This window comes from Myotis brandtii, unplaced genomic scaffold, assembly GCF_000412655.1.
Source record: "Myotis brandtii unplaced genomic scaffold, ASM41265v1 scaffold159, whole genome shotgun sequence".
Classification (NCBI taxonomy): domain Eukaryota; kingdom Metazoa; phylum Chordata; class Mammalia; order Chiroptera; family Vespertilionidae; genus Myotis; species Myotis brandtii.
Window position 1 is genome coordinate 3,392,821 of NW_005355799.1, and position 18,840 is coordinate 3,411,660.

The window sequence follows — 18,840 nt, forward strand, 5'->3', positions numbered from 1 at the left end:
TTAAAGTGTGAAGTGTGAAGCGATACAACCATTTATTAGTGTCCTTACAGTAATAAATTGGGTTCTATGAGGCTTTGCTAAGAAGGAGCTCTTGTAGTCTCTAATTATAGCATTTATTATCAGTCTTGGCTTAGCACAAAAATACTAAAGCTATGTTGCTTTGGAGTTAAACTGAGGTCTCTAATACCATCTCCAGCAAGTATGTGCAAGCTATTCAGGAGTGGAAAAGGGGGTGGAGTATTGTGGTATGGAAAGCCATGAATTAGTTAACCCTAAAGCCAACCCTATAGCCACAGATGGGAGAAGATGACCCATTGTGGGAAAAATTCAGAACTGCAAACCACAGTGTTTAGAAGTGAGTACTTTACTCATTCCAGGGGGAGGGACTAAAGGTGGTCAGTGCGCCTCATAGCAACTGGTCGAGCAGTCTTTCTGGTTGTTCCACCATTTGGTTAATTTGCACATTACTCTCTTATATATATAGATGTGCTCCAATCCTTCCACTGCCAGGGAAAGGGGCAAAGGAGGGTTGCTGAAAGTGATTGTTCCACCATTTGGTTAATTTGCACATTACTCTCGTATACATATAGATGTGCTCCAGTCCTTCCACTGCCAGGGAAAGGGGCAAAGAAGGGTTGCTGAAAGTGATAAGCGAGGCAGCAGGGTGACCTTTTTTTGAGGGGGCGGAGTTTCCTCCCGATGAGGGGCTTCAAAGGACAGCAGCCGGAGGCAGCAGGGTGACCTTTTTTGGGGGGGCGGAGAGTTTCCTCCCGATGAGGGGCTTCAAAGGACAGCAGCCTACTTCTGCTACCCTCCGTCTCCAGAGACACAATTTCTGATTGGCATACGGCAGGACAGAGCAGTTGCAGGTACAGGACTGGGAGTCCTTTCTGCATGCAGCTCCCTGGAGAGTTTCTCCGGGCCAAGAAAAGCTTTGTTCTAATCCTTTCTCCTGGGCTCAGGGCTGCTGGGTGGTCTGGGGCAGAAAGGCAGAATGGAGGTGGGCAGGGCAGGAAGAAATATGGGGTAGAAGAGTGAGGGATGGGAAAGGGAGAGGGTGAAATTCTGTGTGTGGGGGGGGGGAGGCTGGTGCAGAAGGAGAGTTGGGGTCAGTATAGGAAGGTTTGGAGGTACTGGGGGAGTAAGAGGGACCAGCAGATGCCAGAACAGGGGAAAGGGTCTACGGAATCAGGTGGGGTCCGCGAGGGTGAGTATAGACTAAGTCCCTTCCCCAGACCCTGCCATCCCAGGTGGCTAGGGGGAGGGGTCCATAGCGAGGTGCTGAGCCCCCTACACTTTGTGTCTGAGGCTCCAGAACCTGTGTCCAACACGCCCCGCCCCTGCCACTCCCGCAGAAGCGCTGCCATTTGGGATGCATCTGCAGACACATGATTGTTTTTAAGTTAATGCTTTATAATTCACTCCGTTTCCCACTTGTCATTTTTTATTGAAAAGGTGGATTCTGCTGGTGTGTGTTCCTTTGCAGGGGCGGCAGGGTGTTCTCCATGGGCAGAGATCCGATGAGAGACAGAGACAAAAGGACCAGAGAGACATGGGGGATGAGTAAACAGGATCAGTGAGCAAGGAACAGGGAGAGAGATGCCCAGGGCGAGACAGACACAGGGTACAGGGTGCTGCGGACCGGTATAGAGCTTCCGGGCCCGGTGAGAGGGATCATTGGCAGAGCAGCAGCCCCATGGGCACGTCACCCCGGGTGCAGCTCCCAGGCCCAGAGTCCGCGAACTGAAAGCCCTGGATAATTACAGCTAATTACATGTGTGCAAACAGCCCCCTTTCCCTTCCCCCTGCGATCCTGCCCCAGCAAAGGGTCTTTGCTGGCACAGCTGGGACTGAGCGCCTGGGGGAAGGGCTTGCAGGCGGAGAGCCCCTGGGGCCCAGGGGCTGGAGTGAGCCCTCTGCTTCCAGAGCACCCCCCACAATTACACACTCCAGCGTGTGCTGCGGCCCGAGGATGGCAGGTTGTGACCGGGTTAGGAATTGGACCAGAACTTGGTCCGAGCTCCCCTTGGCCTTGTGCTGAGCGGGCCCTGGTGGCATGGGCCCCAGCATTTGGGTCCTTAGGTTTCTGTTATCTTGGCCCCCTGAGCATTCCCCTCTCTGCGAATAAGATTCGAGTAGGAGCTCTCCTTGTTTCCCGCCCCGGGGAGTGCCTGCTGGAGCTGAGGTGAGGCCCCGGTGAGGAAGGGACAGAGTCTGGTGCTTGGCGTTTGGTGATCAGTTTGTCTGCCTGGATGCACCGCAGGGCCCCAACAGAGTGATCTTTCGCTGATCTTTCATTTGCGAGACCCTCGGTACCGTGCACGCCTCCTCTGAGACACAGAGTCCAAGGGCAAGTAGAAAGGTGTGAATTCCTCACGTGTGAATGAGGCTTTACACTTTGAACTGCTAGCCTGAATCAGTGATCTAGTTTTGTGGTTTCAGGAGAATTTGGCAGGTGGGTTGGAGTGGTGGCAGGGAAGGGTTTTATATTTCTATAGAGGCCCGGTGCTGGGGTGGGGGCCAGCCCACCTGCCCTGATGGGGGCCCCAATTGGGGTGGAGGTCCCTGCTTGGGGGTGGGGCCAGTAGGGCAAGGGGCCACGGTTATTCTGGTCATTGTGGTTATTCTGGTTGTTCCACTATTTTGGTCGCTGGTCTTTTATTATATAGGATAGGTTTGTAGTGGACCATTATACCTTTTAAAATAACACATGGTTAGTTCTAGTAATTGCTTTATCAACCTTAAGAATTATTTAATTTTCATGTTCTCTTCATTCTATCTCCTGACTGTTTCTGGGTATAATTTTCATATTGTCTTTGTTTATAACATATATAATTTTCACTGTCATTCCCATAATTGTTCAGCTGTGTTTCTATGTTTTAGAGGTTTTTATGATCACCATCATTTTTTTTTTGTATAGGTGTCTGGGTTTTATTCTTGAGTTGTTGTTTTTTCAAGAAAAGTTAGTAGATTCTATGCCCTGATTTCTTGCATGCATGAAAATATATGTCTGTGGTCTGTATAGTTTACTAATTTCACTGTGCGTAACAATCTTGGGCCATATTTTAAAAGTTGATTTCATTTTTAACATTTGGTAAATATAAAGCATATTGTGGGGCATGATAATAAACCAACCAGGGACCATACCAGCCAACTTAATGTCAGAGCATCACCACATCTTTCCTCCACCCGACCACTCACTGCTTGCCTCCTCCAAACATATTGCTCTCCTTCAGAGGCTGCTGGCCACCTCCCATGACCAGGGAGATACTCTCAGGTGGACAGTTTTGACTTAAAAATGATGGAATAGTTTCACGCCCAAGTCCTTCCCTGATAACTGAGAGAGGAAGGGGAGGAACGGAAGTCATTCTCGATGTTTCAATGGGTTAAAGTGACATATTGTGCTACAGCTCTCAATCCACCCTCCGACACCCCACCTTGTCCCACTGCTACCTTTGCTGGACCTCATATGCATCTACCTAGGCTACAGTAAGGGAATCTTTGTTAATTCATGCCGTCTAATTTTAAAATCAGTTTTTGAGGTAGACATATCACCTGTTGACTCATTTTGAGCTTGTAATCAAGTCTCTATGCCTCCCTCCACTGCCCCTCAGCACACAATGAAGAGCTGTGAGAGCTAAGCCAAGTAAGTTCATCTCTCTGGGCCTCATTTCTGGCGGGTAAAATTAAACCAGTTGAACCAAAGGAATTCTGAATTTCTTCCAGTTTTAATTTCTTTGCGTTCCTAAGAGACTTCACTTAGTATTTTTTATGTAGAATCTCTCACCCATAGCAATATGGGAAAGTAAATCTGCCTAGAGAGATTTCATTGATTAAACAACATAAACTGTCAAGATAATTTTTCTCAGCTGTACAAAGCCTATATTCACAGATGTCATAATACTGGGTGGTGTGTGTGTGTGTGTGTGTGTGTGTGTGTGGTATGTATTTATATATAGCCAGTTGACTATGCTGGGTTGTGATAGTCCAGGAGGTAGAGAATACATTAGAGACAGAAAATGCCAGTGGGAAAGTAAGGGGAATCAGTGGTGTGTATTTCTATGCAAAAACTGTCCATCTCTTTCCTTTAACCCAGAATGCCTAGTGTGCTATCACCCCCTGATTCAATTTCATAATAAGGAAGAGAAAGATAAATATTTTGAGAGTAATAAGGTGAAAGACTAAACAGAACACGAAAAGAAAATCTAAGAAATGTAGCAACAGCATAAAAGGACTGAGTGACTTGTAGATCTTCCATTGTCATATATAAACACCCTCTTAGATCTTGAAACACTTATTCTCTTGCCTGTACTCTGTAAATCTCAGTTTTTATCTAACATTAGATTTATATGGTCAGGATCAAAGATGATTGAAATGATGGAAAGGTCCTACATACCAGAGGCTGGTTCCATTCAATACTTGAGGAGGGAGAGAATAGATAAGAAAGAGAAATGACACAAAGAATGTTTGCTTCACTGACCATGGGTTGAAAGTCCATAGGAGATGTCTCAAGATTCTAAAATAACTTCACCCATGATTTTTCAAGAAAGTGAATACGAACAGAGGCACTTCTGTTCTACCTTTTTACCTCTGTTCTTTATTGCATAGATTATTGACTTACATGCCATGTAAAGGACTGGTTAGTACATATTTTTATGTGTATGATAGACTTACCAAGAGATAATTCATTTTGTTATACATTGTATTGGACCTCCATTCCCTCTTGGAGGCCATAATATGGAAAGTATAGGCAAAAATTTTAGAAATATTTAAAAACATAAAATTTGTACAGATGCTAACTGACAGTATAATAAATAACATTAAAAGTATTCTGATATTGTTCATCTGACATTTGTAAAACAAAATAAAAGAAAAACATTTTAAATATATTTTTAAGTTATATTATTCCTATAAAAATGTATCGAAAAATATCACAGTCCTGAAAACAATACCAACCCGTGGGATTTTATAAAATCACAGTCTTTCTTGAAAGTAAATGAATTTAAGTGGAATTATCAAGGTGACTTCCACCATTACTGTTGCTTTTATCTCCAGTAACTAATGACAACCTTTTCCCATAGAGCTGAACATAAATGAAAGCAATGCCACTGACTTTCAGTAATAAATGGCAAGGAGACAATAATGGGGAATACCTACTATTTTTCTTTGCTAGTGTGTCCTGGAATAAAAAAGAAAAAAAATATCTAGTTCATCACTCATATTTTTAATAAATCTAATTATTTTCAAACCACCCCAAAGGTAAAGTACTGGTGGATTTAAAAAAATGAGCTATCCTCACATATAATGTGACCATTCACAACATAAAACTTAAGGGATAAATCTGCATTTTCACACAACTTTGATTTTGCTGAAAGAATATCAGCTCCATAACTTCAATGAATGAACCATATCTAAAATAATCATCACTTTCATCTACATTTGAATTTTGAAGGATAATTTCTAAGTTCAGTTTAAAATATTTGAAAGTGAGGCAATATATTACGTTAGTTGGGTGGTGAAGTTAACAGACAGACTATGAATGTGGAACCAGAACCAATTGTTTTGATTTCATTTAAAGCTGTGTGCCCTTGGACAAGCCAGAGTTTCTGTTTCCTGAAATACCAGATGGGGATGATAAGGCTGACCTCTTCTGGTTTGTTCTGAGGTTATGGAGGACACCTTATTTGCACCACCCATCCATGGTAGGACCCCAGTCACTTCGTATGTGTGTCTCTAGTGCCCCATACCCCAGCCTGGGCTGAGGAGAGCATAGCACCCCAACTAAACCAATGGAGCTTCTATTACTGAAATTTGGGATTGTAGGAGGGTGATTGATTGTTTCACTGTTTGTAAATGTTTGTACCTGGACCTCTAATAAACTACCCCTCAAACTCACCACATGGATCGGGAAAGAAAAGAAAGGAGGGAAGTTTTTAAAAAAATGAGTCAGATCTAGAAAGATAAGGCACAAGCAAGGGTTCAGACAGCTTCCTATGACTTCCTATTGCTTACCCTGTCTTTGCATTTCATATGAATTTTCTGTATAGACATAGCAATCTCTTTGCTGCCAATACTAGCTTTAGTTACATTCTTTGATTTGCAACCCAAGAAGCCCTAGTATGAGTTAAGTGAGAATGTTCATGGAAAATTTTTTTTTAATTATGAAGCAATTTGGGGGGTTGTCACAAGATTCTAAAAAATATACAAAAACAGTTAAAACTCCTTAATGTCTGTATTAGTCTTCAAGGGCTGCCATAACAAAATACTATAGACTGGTTGGCTGAACTTTATGTTCTCACAGTTCTGGAGGCTAGAAATCCAAGATCAAGGTGCTATTAGGGTTGGTTTCTGATGAGGGATCTCTTCCTGGTTTGCAGATGCCCACCTTTTTGTTTTAGCTTTTCATGGCTTTTTTTTTTAAATATATTTTATTGATTTTTTACAGAGAGGAAGGGAGAGAGAGATAGAGAGTTAGAAACATCGATGAGAGAGAAACATCGACCAGCCGCCTCCTGCACACCCCCTACCGGGGATGTGCCCGCAACCCAGGTACATGCCCTTGATCAGAATCGAACCTGGGACCTTTCAGTCCGCAGGCCGACGCTCCATCCACTGAGCAAAACCGGCTTTGGCTTTCATGGCTTTTTTAATGTGCCTGTGTAAGGAGAGAAAGATCTCTGGTGTCTCTCACTCTTTTTATAAGGATACCAGTCCTTATGACTTCATTTAAACCATAATTACCTCCTTAAAGGTCTTATATCTAAATATAGTCACATTTGGGGTTGACACCTGAACATATGAATTGGGATGGGGGTCACAATGGAATCCATAACAGTAAGTAAATGATGTAGCTTACTGCACACAGGTAGTTGCACAAAGCAGAATCCACAGCAGAAATTGCATTTGGAGCTTCCTGGCCTTCATCCTGTGACTGTTCCCTGCTACTTGGCAAATCACCTGATTGAGGTGAGGATTCTAGAAGGTTCTTAAAAAAGTTCCATTAGCTTTCAAAACCACTAAATGTTTCTAATACTACTTAGACTCCTCCCAAATTTTTTTTTCTCACAACTCAGCTTATTTATCTGCTGGATCAGCAGGTGAGAGTAACTGGTAGCAACTCGAGTATGTTCATTTTTTAGTGAAACTATATCCCCTGGTTTAATCCTATATAATAAAGAGGTAATATGCATATTGACCCTCATGCCCTTGCATCACAAGATAGCTGCCCCCACATCATCACAAGATGGTCGCCCCCACATTGTCACAAGATGGCTGCCCCGCCTTAACCGGTTTGGCTCAGTGGATAGAGCATCAGCCTGCAGACTCAAGGGTCCTGGGTTTGATTCCGGTCAAGGGCATGTACCTTGGTCAGCTGATCAGTGTTTCTCTTTCATGGATGTTTCTAACTCTCTATCCCTCTCCCTTCCTCTCTGTAAAAAAATCAATAAAATATATTTTTTTAAAAAAAGATGGCTGCCCCCACCTTATCACAAGATGGCCAGCAGGGGATGGCAGTTGGGGACGACCAGGCCAGCAGGGGAGGGCAGTTGGGGGGACCTGGGCCTGCAGGGGAGCAGTTAGGTGTCAATCAGGCTGTCAGGGGAGCGGTTAGGGGGTGATCAGGCTGGCAGGCAGAAGTGGTTAGGGGCAATCAGGCAGGCAGGTAGGTGAGTGGTTAGGAGCCAGCAGTCCCAGATTGTGAGAGAGATGTCTGACTGCCAGGGATCAGGCCTAAACCGGCAGTCAGACATCCCCCGAGGGGTCCCATATTGGAGAGGGTGCAGGCTGGGCTAAGGGACATCTCCCGCCTCCCCAGTACATGAATTTTGTGCACTGGGCCTCTAGTTTCCTATAAATCACATCTCTTTAGTAATCTCAGGATTTAGCATATTTATATCTATTCCTATACCTATATAAAGGTAAGATATTAATATTATTATTGTTATTATTATTATTAGAGGCCCAGTGCACAAAATTCATGCACGGGGGGGTGGTCCCCTCAGCCCAGCCTGCACACTCTCCAATCTGAGACCCCTCGAGGGATGTCCAACTTCCGGTTTAGGCCCGATCCTGAGGATAGGGCCTAAATCAGCAGTTTCACATCCCTCTCACAATCCGGGACCGCTGGATCCTAACTGCTCACCTGCCTGCCTGCCTGATCACCCCTACTGGCCCCCCTGCCAGCCTGATCACCCCTATCCACCTCTGCCTGCTAGCTTGGTCACCCCCAACGGCTCCCCCTTGCCAGCCTGGTCCACCCTAACAGTCCCCATCTGCTGGCCTCGTCGCCACTAACTGCCCCCTCTGCCGGCCTGGTTGCCCCTCACTGCCCCCCTCTGCCAGCCTGGTAGCTCCCAACTGCCCCCTCTGCTGTCCTGGTTGTCCCCAACTGCCCCCCTGCTAGCCTGGTCACCCCTAACTGCCCCCCCCTGCCAGCATGGTTGCCCCTTACTGCCCCCTCTGCTAGTCTGGTCACCCCTAACAGTCCCCCTCTGCCGGCCTGTTCGTCACTAACTGCCCCCCTGCCAGCCTGGTCACCCCTTACTGCCCCCTCTGCCAGCCTGGTTGCTCCCAACTCCCCCCTCTGCTGGCCTGGTTATCCCCAACTGCACCCCCTGCCGGCCTGTTTTCCCCTTTCCAATCTTGTGCTGCTCATTGCCCCTTCTCCTTCTATTTGCCACACAGAAGCTAGAGTGACCTTGTCTAATCTTGTCAGGTCAAATCAGTCCCTCATCAAAAGCCTCTCACATTCAGACTAAAGTCATACTTCCTATGGCTTTCAAAGCTACATACTCTATTATTTCTCTGATATTATTTTTCTTCATTCATGCAGATTGCTGTTATTGGCCCAATTGCTATTATTAAAATATGATAGGCACAGCACTGCTCCAGGAATTTTTAGTAAGTGAGAACAGGAGATGAAACTGCCCATTGATAATTTGGACTTGATCTTTTAAGCACTGGAGAGTAATTATAGGTGAATGGATAAGTCAGTTTGAATTTTGGAAGTTAAACTATAATGCTAAAATTGTGTAGGATGGATTGAGGATGGGAGAGAATCAATGTAGTTTAGTAAAATTTAGTAATATTTTTGGAGGCTCCTAACTAGGTTTTGGAAGAAAGGTAAGATGGATATGAATAGCATTTTGAAAATAGAATTGAAAGTCTCTCTCACATAATATACTGGATTGAGAAACAGGGAAGAGTAAAAAATGACTGAGGCATCCAGTTTACTCTGAGTACTTCTCTGAGCAGAATGAATAGACAAGGTTTCTATCTTTATCAGTTTGGGCTGCTATAACCATACACTCTATAATTCAAACCAAAAGAATGTATTTTTCACAGCCTTGAGGCCAGTAGTCTGAGATCAGGTTGCCAACATGGTTGGGTTCTGGTGAGAACCCTCTTCTGAATTGCAGACTTCCAGCAATTCGGTTGTGTCCTCACATGGCAAGATAAGAGCAAGCTAGTTTCCTAGGCTCTTCTTAGTATAAAGGCACTAATATCATTCACGAGGGCTCCACCCTCATCCCAAGGTCCCACATCCTATTACCATTACAGTGGGAATTAAAATTTCAATATGTGAATTTTGGAGGGATACAGACATTCAGTTCACAATAGTGTCTCACATCTACTCTTAATATTACACCATCTCATCTAATGTCTATGGCAGGATGTTTTGGTTCTAGTCTGTACTCAAGTACTGACCTAAGTTCAGTAGACCCTGTGAAGACCATTTCAGGGGAAATTTAATCTGTATCAGAGACACTGACACCACTCTAGCACACTGCTTCTCTGTGTATGTGCTGACTAACACTTATAAAAAGGGAACTTAATGCTCCAAGAAATCATATTTTACAAAAAACAAATGCTATTTAAATAAGGTAAAATTATGACCTAATAAACTGAGTACAACAACAAATAGCCAACCCTTCTGAACTACAAAATGTTTAATTCAAAATGAGAAACATTTGTGTTCTTTTTAAGAAATAATAAAGGTTTCATGCCCTGTCTTTTGGATCACTCTCTAGGTACCTTGTCCTTGGCAATTATTACTGCCTGTAATGTTTCTGTGCCCCAACTCCGGGCACTGTTAGAAGGGCCTGTTTTCACTCTGTCTCAGACTCTCTATGACCGAGTCATCTTGTTAGAGCAGGACTCTGATCTTGGATCCCAGCTGCCACGTCTACACCCTCTCAGGAGAAATCTAGCAAAAGGTTCATTTATACATCACTTGAAAGAACATCTTTACAAAAAACTCCTGCTATGCATGTCAAATGTCCTCTGACTTCCTAAGAGGCCAAGGGTGTTTAGACTGGGACTCTGGTTATTTCATGTGTAGAAGCTGCCATTTCTGAAGCAAATACTTTTGAAGGTTTGAATGCCAATACTTACAGCTACTGCTCTTTGTCCCTAAGGACCTAAAGAATCAATGATGTTACATAGATAGTTTATTTAAGGCAGTTTTGTTGTTTCTGTGCAACCTGAGTGCTGTATTGCATGACAGGTAATTCTTTTGTAGTCGAAAACTGTTTTTATTTTTCATAGCACATCACATGAACTCTCTCTTCCTTTCTGCATTGCTATGCATGTGAACACACAGAAGTGAAATCTTTTATGATGCAATTTAACATTTCCCCAAAATTTATTAGCTACTATTGAAATGTAGCAGGGGGAAGGTCTTATTTAGATTCAGTGCCTTCACTGCAGATACATGTAGGGTTATTTTCATGATATTTCTGGGTTCTGTAATAACTTCTACTTATTCATTTCTTTATTATAATGCATGACTAGTGTAGAGAATGTAGAAAATACAGAAATTAAAATCATCAGAGGTCCTGGCGAGGTAGTTTAGTTGGTTAGATTGTTGCCCTTATACACCAAGGTTGTGGGTGCTATCTCTGGTCAGGGCACATACAAGAAGCAACCAATGGATGCATAAGGAAGTGGAAAATAAATTAATGTTTTTCTCTCTCTCCCTTTCTCTCTCTCTCTCTCTCTCTCGAATGGAAAAAAAATTAATGTTTCTCTCTCTCTCCCTTCCTCTCTCTCTCTCTCTCTCTCTCTCTCTCTCTCTCTCTCTCCTCAATGAATTAAAAAAAATTAAATCATCAGGAGTCCCAAGAAACAAAAATAATCATTGCTATGATTACATATACATAAGTCCTTGTATGTTTCTGAAAAAAGAACATGTTATTTTGTTACCTTTATATTTTTAAAGGGGTTCAGCCTGGGTCTCAATGTGATATGTTGACCATATTTAAAGACTACACTCCTTGGAAAATTCTGCATGAGTAGAGTTGCAGCAATGTCGCTAGTTAAAACTCTATTGTAGTTTCCATAACTTTTGGCTTGGATATTTTATGGACTGAATGTTTGTGTCCTTCCAAAATCCATATGTTACAAATTTAATCCCCAATGTGAGGGTAGTTGGAAGTGGGGGCTTTGAGGAGTAATTAGGTCATGAATATGAAACCTTCATGAATGAGATAGTGCCTTTACAAAAGAAACCACAGAATGCAAACGCGTGCTTTTCACCATGTGAGGATACAAGAAATTGGCAATCCACAACCTGAAAGAGGGCTTTCACCAAAATCATACTATGCTGACTCCTTAATCTAGGGCATTAAGCCTTCAGAACTGTGAGCATTGATTTTCTGTTGTTTATAGTGACTCAGGCTGTGATATTTGTAGACCAAACTAAGACGGATATATGATTTATAAATTTCTACTCAATCTTGACTTTAAAAATAGTTCATGTTCATATTTAAAAATTATAGATTGATGGTGAAAAATTCTAAGATTCTCAGAAGCATTTGGTCTTGTCAATTTAGGCTTAAACTTGCAATAATTACTAAGAATATCAATAGGAAAAGTTTGAAAAACATACAATGTTGTTAATTTTATAGAGTTTCCTACAATATAGCAGAAGCTAGTTAGCCCCAGGAGACGGGGGAGTGTTTAGTTTTGTATCTACCTGTATGGTTATGAAATGACCATCTTGTTCTATGCTGTTGTTATCAGAAACCAATGTTTTTGCCATGAGCCCCCTACCTGTGTGCACTGGCCCAAATAAATGAATGAGCGGGAGTTTGTATTGTTGAAAGAAAAAATAGTTTAAGATTGAATTGGCTTATGCTCTAAAAAGCTGACTCCGTGATGGTGTGTCGGTTACAGATTATATGGGGCAAAATCACAAGACATCGTGAATTAGGGGTTGTGGGGTTGTGTTGATAGGTAACTGGTTAGAGGTAAGATAAGAGAAATAAATCATCTCTTCAAGTATTTACTAGTAGGACAGCTCTGAGGTCTTTCACAGCATCCTTCTGTCTGGTCTCATGAGAAACTACTTAGGGAGTGGTTCCACCCAGGGCTCAGAAATTGAAATATAACTTAGGTAAGGATATTATTTTTAGGAAGATGGAAGGAGCAACTAAATCGAATAACACCCACCCAGAATTGGTGAATTAGACACCGCTAGTGAGACAATTCATAACCAAAAAGGCCAGAGGATGCCTAGAGAACAGTAGAATCGGTGATCTGGGCCAGAGAGAGCTATGAGACCACCAGGCCAGGAGGGTCAGAGAAAGTTGCACTGCACCAAGTCCGCGTCTTTTGGGGACAGGCATGACATCCAGCTGTGGAAAGGAAGTCCACAGAGCTGCTAGTGGCTGGGGGATCTAGATCTAAGTCCATAGCCGAGAAAGGCTGCACTCAGAAGGCTGCCTGAAGAGCTGCCTGAGCCACACAGTGCCAGGGGGAGAGAAACTCAAAGTTGTGTGGTTGTTTTGCCTCTGTTTTTGTCTTTGCTTTTATTCACTAAACCCAGTTCATTACAAACACTCACCTGAGGCAGCGGTGCAGGCAGAGGTGCAGATTTGTGGGGTCTGGGGAGAGGCTGTGGAAGAGAGCAGGACAGGAGAGGTGACCAGGAATCCAGCACTGAGACATTTGTTACCCTCCAAACCTAAGTAGCCTTTTTTCTCCTGAAGAGCCAGCCAATCCCAGCAGCCTCAGGAAGCTAATACAGCAACACCCAGGCTACACAAAGTAAACAAAGACTCTGAATAGCCCCAAAGAGCCCTCAGGGACTGGGGTGAAGAGGGGCTGATACAGCACCACATCCACATAAAGCCCTGTCAGAAACAGACGCTTGAGTGATTAAGATTAACAGCAGGCAGACAGGCAAAGTGGGCAGATTGGACCTGACTGCTTGCAGCCAAGGTTGTGGAGACAGACACAGAGGAGTGGTGGATCGCTTGAAATTTCAACACGGTGCTCACTCCCTAACAGGAAACTGAGAAGTGGCAGACAGAACAGAAGAATGGGGTCTTAAACCAGCCCTCATGGGGCATTAAAATTAGGCTTAAGTGAACTACACTTCACTTTTTTATTAATTTTTTTTCATTCTTTTTTCTTTTTTGATCTTTTCTATTTTGTATTATTTTTGCTTCATTCTATTCTTATGTATTTTATTAGAGGCCTAGTGCACAAAATTCGTGACCTCTTGGGAGGGTCCCTCAGCCCGGCCTGCACCCTCTCTCAGTCCAGGAGCCCTTGGGGGATGTCCGACTGATGGCTTAGGCCCGCTCTCCTTAGGCAGGGAGCGGGCCTAAGCTGTCAGTCAGACATCTTTAGTGCTGCCACAGAGGCAGGAGAGGCTCCTGCCACCACCACTGTGCTCGACAGCCGTGAGCCCGGCTTCTGGCTGAGTGGTGCTCCTACTGTGGGAGCGCACTGACCACACTCCTGCAGTGAGTGTCTGCCCCCTAATGGTCAGTGCACATCATAGCAACCAGTCGTTTGCCACGGGGTCAAAAACGCCTCTCCAACATCCCCTGAGGGTTTCTGGATTGCAAGAGGCTCCAGGTCAGGCCGAGGGACACCACTGGTGCATGATTGGGGCCAGGGAAGGACGCGGGAAGTTGGCCAGCTGGGGAGGGACCATGGGAGGGCTCCAGGGCATGTCTGGCTTGTCTCGTTCAGTCCCATTTGGCCAGACCCCGGCAGCAAGCTAACCTACTGGTTGGAGTGTCTGCCCCCTGGTGGTCAGTGCATGTCATAGTGAGTGGTTGAGTGGCCTTAGCATATCATTAACATATTATGCTTTGATTGGTTTAACAGATGACTGGACGAGCGGACACTGAGCATATTAAGCTTTTATTATATAGGATTGTTATTTTTTCTTATTTTTTCCTCTTTTCCACCCTTTTCTTCCTCATTTCTCCCTTTTTCATACTGTTTTTTCTCTCCTGTCCCCACTTTAGTTTATCTCTTTTCTTTCTTTTTACACCTTGTTAAAAATTGACCTTCTTTATCTGCTTTATTGACGTGTTATTATTATGTAATCTCTGTTGGCTTACTCATATATCTAATTTGCTCTCCCCTGTTCCAAGTCTATGCACTCTTCTCTTTACTTTTTCTTCACTAGTTAATCTTTTTTTATGCTTTTGTTTTTCCTCCCCTCTCTTGCTCTCTTTTTATCCTAATAGTTTAATTAGTTTCACTCACTAAACTCAAGCCTATCTGTTCTCCCCTATATTCTACTTTTCCAAAAATAAATGAATAAACAGATAGAGAAATTAAATTTTTTTGTTTTATATTTATTTTTTTTTAATTATTTTCCTCTCACTCTTTCTACTTCCTCTATACTGAACCACGGTCCTTCCCCTATTCATTCAATTCCTTAACCTTACTTTCTGTGTATAAGCTCTGCCTTTACTGATTCTGTGCCCCCACCCCTTTTTCTGGGTGTTTTCTCCCCATATGTATTTTTTTCTTGTTTCTTCTTTTCCTTTTCTCTCTTGCTTTTTGTCTTTTCTTGATATCATTTTTGCTCTCTTTTCTCTCTCCTAATTCTCTTTTCTCTGGTGGTCACTTTTATTGGAGTTATGGGTGTCATGAATACATTCATGTTTTGTTCCCTTTGTGTTGTGTCTTGTTGAGTTGTATTTTGTGCTGTTTGGTCAACATAGTAGAGAGCAAGCCATATAACCAGACACCCTGAGAGGAGACTCCATCCACAAATAGGACAATAATACTCACGACCCAACTATACCAAGAGAACCCAAATACCCCAAGTAGGGGGAATTTCTTGAAACTGATGGTAGTCTATTTTTAAAAATATGCAAGTTGTGCCTTTATAATCTGATCATTATCAAGAAAGATTTCAAAACTGTAATTAAGAACAACCTATTAAAATGGCTATGAAATATTAATATATTATTTGATAATTCTATTAACTTATTAATAACAAGTAAAAATGCTTCTCTTTGTATTCTTCACTTTGTGTTGTAAGTAAACACATTAAAATCAGAATAAGTTTATATTTCTCTTTAGTAACTCCATGAATAATATAGCTTAGGCTTTGACCCATAGTATACTTATGGATTTGAGTTTATATACGAAGTAAGATAAAAGTAGGTTTACAGTTTGTGAGTATGCAAAACAAAGAATTTATTCTTGTATTAGTATTTATTAATTATTGTATTATTTTCCATATGAACAATGGCAAACATATTTTGCTCTAACTTGTATATAATATTTGTCATAGATATAATATTAATATGTAATATCATATATAATTTTTAAGTTTGCTATGTAATATTTATTTAATAAAGAAAATACATAAATGAAAAAAAATTAAACTAGACCCCCAACTTACACCGTACACAAAAGTAAACTAAAAATGGATAAAGGACTTAAACGAGATAGGAAATCATAAAAATCTTAAAAGAATCCATAGGCAGCAAAATATCAGACATATGTCATAGCAATGTCTTTACCTATATAAGCTTCTAGGACAATGGACATTAAGGAGAAATTAAACAAATGGGACTACATCAAAATAAAAAACTTCTGCATAGCAAAACTAACCACCAACAAAACAATAAGAGTGGCCACTGCATGGGAGAACATATTTGCCAATGTTATCTCTGATAAGGGTCTAATCTCCAAAATTTATAGGGAACTCATACAACTTAACAAAAGGAAGATAAACAATCCAATTAAAAAATGGGCAAAGGACCTAAATAGATACTTTTCAAAAGGGGAGGGAGAGGTTAGAGATCAACCAAAGAACTGGTATGCATTCATATGGACATAACTCATGGACACAGACAGTAGCGGGGTGAGGGCATGTGCTGGGGTGAGATCAATGGGGAAAAAAGGAGACATATGTAATACTTTAAACAATAAAGAATTTAAATAATAATAATAAAAAGATGTTATCTTTAGCCTGCAAGAAGTCCGGATCTTGTGACCATTAGTCAGGCCCTTGTCTTCTGCTGCCTTGGGGGTTGCTGATTATTGGGGTAGAGGTTAGATCTCTGGTGTGGGGCGGGGTGGGTAGAGAGTGAAAGAGAGGAATATGATTTCAAGAACTAGGCTTTTAAACTAAATTTAATCAAAGTCATAGGGACCCTTGGTTTTTCTGTTTATATATGTAAGCCTGACTACATGATTTGTTAACCTTTCTTTTGCTTTGAACCACAAGCTCATATGAAGTGCTTCATCAACATCACTTAAAATTATCAAAAGGAATTGTTTTGCTTAAGGGTGCTTATTTTCACATGTAATTATTACAAAAATTGTATCTGAAAATAGTTTATGCATTAAGAATATTACTTGACTCCAAGTGCAACCCAAATAGGAGGACTGTTTAGTAATTTATAATACTCTGAAAATTTCCTTATATTGCTGAAATATATGGACCTACAGAGCAGCTGGATATTACAATAGCGTTGCATAAACTATGTAAACTTGAATAGAGCAGATTTGAAATGAGTAGAAAGAGCAACTATCATTGGCTTTTTAAAGAAAATCTTGCTGTTTGACAAAACAGGATACACTTCTCCAAAAATCATGTTAGTTTGGAAAAATGGGATCTATACCTCATGGATCACATTTCTATAGTGAAATTAGAGAATTTATCCACTTAAATTTTAGAGACATATCAGAACCTAACTCAGTTTCAAGTTAGTGGATAAGTAAATCAACCAATGGTGATTGAAGCTTCTAATAGCAAACTGCACACATTTTAAGGAATAGACTATCCTTGAATTTCAAGCTCAAGAGGTACCCTTAGAAACTGAGAGGTAAAATAGTATTTAATAAAATTAAGTTGAAAGTTTTCTGATTTTGAAATATTTACAGTATGAATTTAACCATAAGCATTATCTTAATGCTTTCTTTTCCATTAGAACATTTTAACATTTTATTAAAATGTGCACCAGTTAAAATATATTATGTTTTTCATAATTTATACTCACAAATATTGTTTTACTAGAGTCCAGTATACGAATTTGTGCACAGGTGGGGTCCCTCAGGGTGGCCTGTGGAGAGCGGGCCTCAGCTCATGCTCCTACCAGCCGTGGGCAAACTACGGCCTGCGGGCTGGATCCGGCCCGTTTGAAATGAATAAAACTAAAAAAAAAAAAAGACCGTACCCTTTTATGTAATGATGTTTACTTTGAATTTATATTAGTTCACACAAACACTCCATCCATGCTTTTGTTCCGGCCCTCCGGTCCAGTTTAAGAACCCATTGTGGCCCTCGAGTCAAAAAGTTTGCCCACCCCTGTAGCCTCACAGCCCCAGCTTGTGCCCCCAGCCTCGCAGCCCCACAGCCCTGCCTGGTACCCTGCCTTGGCCTGGCACCACCCCCTCACCTGCTCCACTATCCCACCTGCAGGATAATCACTGTCTGCAGGGTGATCAGCGGGGTGATCGGGACCCCACTCACACCCGCCTTGCCTGGCGCCGCCTGCTCACCTGCTCCACCATCCCGCCATGGTCCTGCTCTCATCGGGGCCCATTAGGGCCCGCAGTGCCTCCACTGCTGCCCACTGCCAGCGCTGCCAATGCCTGCCATGTTCCACGCCCCCCCCCCCCCCCCCCGTGGTCAGCAGACGTCATAGCAAGCAGTCGAATTCCAGGTCTCCAAGTCAAACTTCTGGTCCAATGACTGCCTGAGGGGACAATTTGCATATTAGGCTTTTATTATACAGGATATTCTGAAAACTTTTAAGGTATGAATATTATAATGTGTGTATTAGTGGTTTTTAACCAAGTTGATAGCTTTTGAAAAATCATTTTGCAACAATTACAGTGGAGATATCAGTCATTCCTAATAGAGTATGACAATTATAGGTCTAAAAACTATTCATCTGACATAATTTAAACTAAATTAAAAGTTTCTAGGTTCTTTTTATATACTACTCTTTGATTAAATATTAGTCTTATTTTCTCCTCAAAATAAAACTTTAATTCTTCTATTTATTGTGATTTATAAATCTCTACAGAGCGAAGAAAAATAAGTGAAAGTATTTGGTCTTTTTCCTCCTTTCCCCCTATAAATTCATCTTATTTATTTCACTTATTTTGTTGATTTGATACACATACTTTAAATATTCTTATAAGATTATTTACTGAAATTAAGTCACAAAAAGATAACAACTACCTGCATTTCACAATTTTAACTGTGAAAACTGCTCTAAGGCCAAAAAGACTAATTGAATAAAATCAGATAGGACAAGCTATAGGTAAGGCACATGCAAAAAAGATGCAGGATTTTCAATTTAACTGTAAGATCAAAATGAATGAAGTATGCTATGTCTGCCTTTAACAGGTAATGCATTTGAAGGCTCCATTAGCTTTGAAATATGACTAAATTTGGATGGATGTGGTGGTGGGGTGGAAGATAGGGGGAAACCATATATTAAGAACAGTAGAAAGAAACTAAGAATATTTGGCTTGTAGGAGAGAAAACTCTAGGGGCAAGTATGAGAGCTGTCTTAAAATAGTTGAAGAACTTTAATATAGAAGGAAGATTAAACTGTA

The 18,840-nt window shown here is 41.7% G+C and overlaps 1 long non-coding RNA gene across 1 annotated transcript; it reads right to left on the bottom strand.

The window, feature by feature from the left end:
• Nucleotides 1–2,495: 2,495 nt before the first annotated feature.
• Nucleotides 2,496–17,371, bottom strand: LOC106725382. Its single transcript, XR_001361270.1, has 3 exons — nucleotides 17,300–17,371; nucleotides 11,998–12,000; nucleotides 2,496–2,508 (listed from the first exon to the last, which is right to left on the bottom strand). It is a non-coding gene; the product is annotated as an uncharacterized LOC106725382 (long non-coding RNA).
• Nucleotides 17,372–18,840: the final 1,469 nt, after the last annotated feature.